This window comes from Eumetopias jubatus, unplaced genomic scaffold, assembly GCF_037043125.1.
Source record: "Eumetopias jubatus isolate StellerSeaLion01/CBP00866 unplaced genomic scaffold, mEumJub1_p1.0 scaffold_14, whole genome shotgun sequence".
Lineage (NCBI taxonomy): Eukaryota > Metazoa > Chordata > Mammalia > Carnivora > Otariidae > Eumetopias > Eumetopias jubatus.
This window is the reverse complement of record NW_028274820.1, coordinates 74,539,006-74,543,168: the sequence shown is the minus strand read 5'-3', so window position 1 is coordinate 74,543,168 and position 4,163 is coordinate 74,539,006. Positions and strand designations below refer to the sequence as shown.

The 4,163-nt window shown below is 35.7% G+C and overlaps 1 pseudogene; it reads right to left on the bottom strand.

Moving 5' to 3' along the window:
- Positions 1 to 3,954, bottom strand: part of LOC114210605 (ATP synthase F(0) complex subunit k, mitochondrial pseudogene) — a 7,532-nt pseudogene extending 3,578 nt beyond the window's left edge.
- Between the last annotated feature and the right edge of the window lie 209 nt (positions 3,955 to 4,163).

The following is a 4,163-nucleotide window of genomic DNA, read 5'->3' as shown; positions in this document are numbered from 1 at the left end:
TACATGCCATAAACATCAGTCTTTGGGGATCTTAAATGCCTCCTGATCATTTTGCAATTACAAGTTTTTAATTTCATGATAATACAGTACTCCAATATAATTTTCAGCTCTTAGCAAAAATTTACTCACAAGATCTTAAGAACCAGATATTGTGGTTGCTGTTTAAAAGAGTTTATAATTTTTGGTTGATGTTTGCATTTGTGACAGGCACAACATAAACTAAAACAATATTTCACCTAGATTTTTACCTCAATTTGCATGTTCAGAATATGCAGAAATATTTAAGTTCACATTATATGTAGGGATACTATTAGCTATCACGGTCATATGTAATAACATTATGACTTTCTAATTAAAATCATTTTGCTCTGCAAAAATAATATTATGTGCCTATAATCACCTGGAAAGAACCTTTGCTCTTCTGTCATTTCAAAAAGAAGGTCACTTAAATGAGAAACTGTGATATGAATTTGGAAAGGATTGCAATGTACAGTGGATTAGCTTGTGGAAAAGCACTAGCTTTTTCATCTCTGGAGGCCCACATTAAAAATGTGACTTAGGACACTTGTGAAATGAGTGACGGTAATGATGAAACCCTGAGTGTGCATTAGTACACATACATATCTTAAAACTGTAGAATGTAACTAATTAGAGATCTGGCCCCAAATAGCAAAGGTCTGTACTTCAAATTAAGATGTATTTATATCTGAGCATCCCAATATTTTCAGGAAGCACGAACCCCTACACATTATTTTTTTATCTGAGCTAAATTTGAAATGGCTAAATTAGAATGTAAATCTAGATCCTTAAATAAAAGCGATCTTTGGTTTCTCATTTTAATTGTTCATGATTGTACAGGAAATAGTAGTATTAGCTTAGGCCTAGCTTAGCTAAGTGTAAAGTAATTTGCCAGTGCATTCATTTTAATAAAACAGCCAATCAGGAAAATTCTTCTCCAATTCTTTAATTTTTCAAACATCAGGTAGTTTTATATGAGTTAATTGGAAAATAAATACCATATTTCATTTTGCCAGGTTAAGCATGGCCTTTGGGGAAAGTGGGATGAGCAGAATGTAGCAAAACAAACAAGTAAAACCACAGAAATATTTAACCATATGGTTATTGGGTAGGAGCTAGCGACGTTTAGGCTATCATTTGTAAATTCTAGGACAAGTATCTCTTCATTTCTGTAACTTTGGTCTTATTCTTGGAACACTATAAACATAAACTCCTGATATAGTGACATGTACCACTTACATACCCAACTGCTACTATTTGAATTTAATTTCTTAAATAAAAATACACTTAACTCCTGAATGGTAACAGCTAATGTAATGATGCTGTCTTCTGAAGGAATTGTTACCTTTTTTTTTCCTGAGGCATGGATCAGGGATTATTCATCCAACAAATATTTATTCAGTGAATAGCATGTGCTAGGCACTGTCCTCAGTACACAAGATAGATTAGAAAACAAAACAAAGACCACCATCCTCATGCAGCTAATATTCCAGTGAGCTGAGACAAACAGTAAACAATAAACATACTGTATAAATTATATCATATTTTAGAAGGTACTAAAACACTAAAGGTAAAGGAGAAAATAGAGCAAGGAAAAGGCAGTTGTGGATGTGAGAGTGTGGAGTGTGAGGTCAGGGAAGAGGGAATAATTGTCTTAAAATAAAGTTGGGAGGTCAGTCAACTGGAAATCTAGAGTAAAAATATTCCAGGAAAAGAGAATGCTGTTGGAGGGTTTGAGCAGAGGAGCAACATGATCAGTAAGATTGTTTTGTTGAGAAGAGACTGTGGGTACAAGAGCCAACAGATGCAGGAAAAGATGTTAACTGTAACTGATCATCAGGGAAATACAAATCAAGGCTATAATGAGATATCACCTCACACCTATCAGAGTGGCTAAAATCAACAACACAAGAAACAGTAGTTGTTGGTGAGAATATGGAGAAAGGGGAACCCACTTGCACTGTTGGTGGGAATGCAAACTGATGCAGCCAGTCTGGAAAACAGTATGGAGGTTCCTCAGAAAGTTAAAAATAGAACTATCCTGTGATCCAGCAATTGCACTACTAGGTATTTACCCACAGAATACAAAAAAATACTAATTCAAAGGGACATTAAAGCAACATTATCTGCAGTAGCCAGATTATGAAAACAGACCAGTGTCCATTGACTGATGAATGGATAAATAAGTGGTATACACACACACACACACACACACACACACACACACACACACACACACACAGAGCGGACTATTACTCAGCCATGAAGAAGAATGAAATCTTGCCTTTTGCAATGACGTGGTTGGAGCTAGAGAGTATAATGCTAAGCAAAATAAGTTGGTCAGAGAAGACAAATACCATATGATTTCATTCATATGTGGAATTTAAGAAACAAAACAAATAAGCAAAGAGAAAAAAGAGAGAGGTAAACCAAGAAACAGACTTCTAACTATGGAGAACATGTATTGATGGTTACCAGAGAGGAAGTGGCTGGGGGAATGGGTGAAATAGGTGGTAGGCAATAAGGAGTACACTTGTGATGAGCACCGGGTATTATATGGAAGTGTTGAATCACTATATTGTGCACCTGGAATGAATATTACACTGTATGTTAGCTAACTGGAATTTAAATAAAAACTTAAAAAAAAAAAAAGAGTAGTAACCAAGACAGAATTAACATTCCCTTCAGCTTGACTAACTGTTAGATAGGTTTCTACCTGGCCATAGGCCCCTTACTTTTCTTAGAGCATTTACTTTAGAAAACTTGCAGTTGCAAATTCTTTCTCTGCCTCTTTGGGATATAAATCTTCGTATATATGCAAAGGGGCCACATATAAGTGGCCCCTTGCCACTTTTACGACAGAGGACTGTCTTTCTCAAGGCTCTGGGAGCCATCTCTTTTGAAATGTATCGGCAAGAAAGATTGTGTCCCTATCTCCCAGTGTTTGTGCGAGAATAAGAGCCTAACTTTGATAAGCACCAATTAGCAAGCCTAATCACATGGACAGCCTCCCCTCTAGTGCTCTTAACTGCTTTTCTCCTGCTGTATAGTATCCAAGACGTGCATATAATACAATTTATTTATTCTTTCTTCTATTGATGGACATTTTATTGTTTCCATTTTTATTTTGATATTATAAATAATGATGCTAAAAACATTCTTATAACTGTGTCTTGGTATACATAAAAGTCTCTGTAGAATATTGTAACTCTCATTTTGCCTGAAGAGCAGCAATAATCTTGGATTTGAACTGATAAACAGACTATGAAACCCAATAGGTTTCACCCTGAATCAAGTTTATGTAGCTTTTAGAAAGGATAAGGGCAGTCAATAAAGCATATATAACAACAGCATAGCAGGGGTCACTTGACTTCTAGAAGTTGCTTTTCATGCCACTGACACTTTGTATGAAGGGAACACGTAGTCAGAGAAGATGAGGCTGAATGTTTGTGGACCATCTGAGGTAATGATTACCATCAGATTTAGAGTCCCATCAGCTTTTATACCTTGATAGTCATGTAACCCCCTAAGGCATATATTACTAGCTTCCATCCTTTTGTGTAGCTGTATGTCAGTCATCCAGTGAACAATCTTGATGAACACATGTTTGGCTCAGTACATAGCAGCATCATTGGGACTGTCATTTACCTTGGACTTTGTACACTTTTATATATTCCTTTTATTAGTGTTGCGAGGGTCAGAATCTCCCTATCCCTGATGCTGAAGGAAAAATTACAGTCCAGCTGTTCATACTGTCCTTCCAGGTGCACGTATAAGAGTAAAATTACCATATCATGTGTTATGTGCATGTTTGTTTTTACAGGTGCTACTAAACTTTCCCAAAGTGAATATAGCAGTTTGCATTTTTACCAGCAGTGGCTGAGACAGTTTTTACTTTACATCTTTGTCACCTTTAGTATCGTCCAACTTCTTCATGTTGCCAGTTGAATGGTTATAGAGTAGTGCCTCATTATAGTTTGGATTTTCATTTATTACTTATCAGTAATGAAGTTGGGCATCTTTTCACTTGTTGATATACCGCTGTGTTTTCTCAATGTGAAATGCCTATTCATATTTTTCCCCATTTCTCTACATAATTATTTGTTTCTTATTGATTTTAGTTCTTTATATCATATGAATATTAA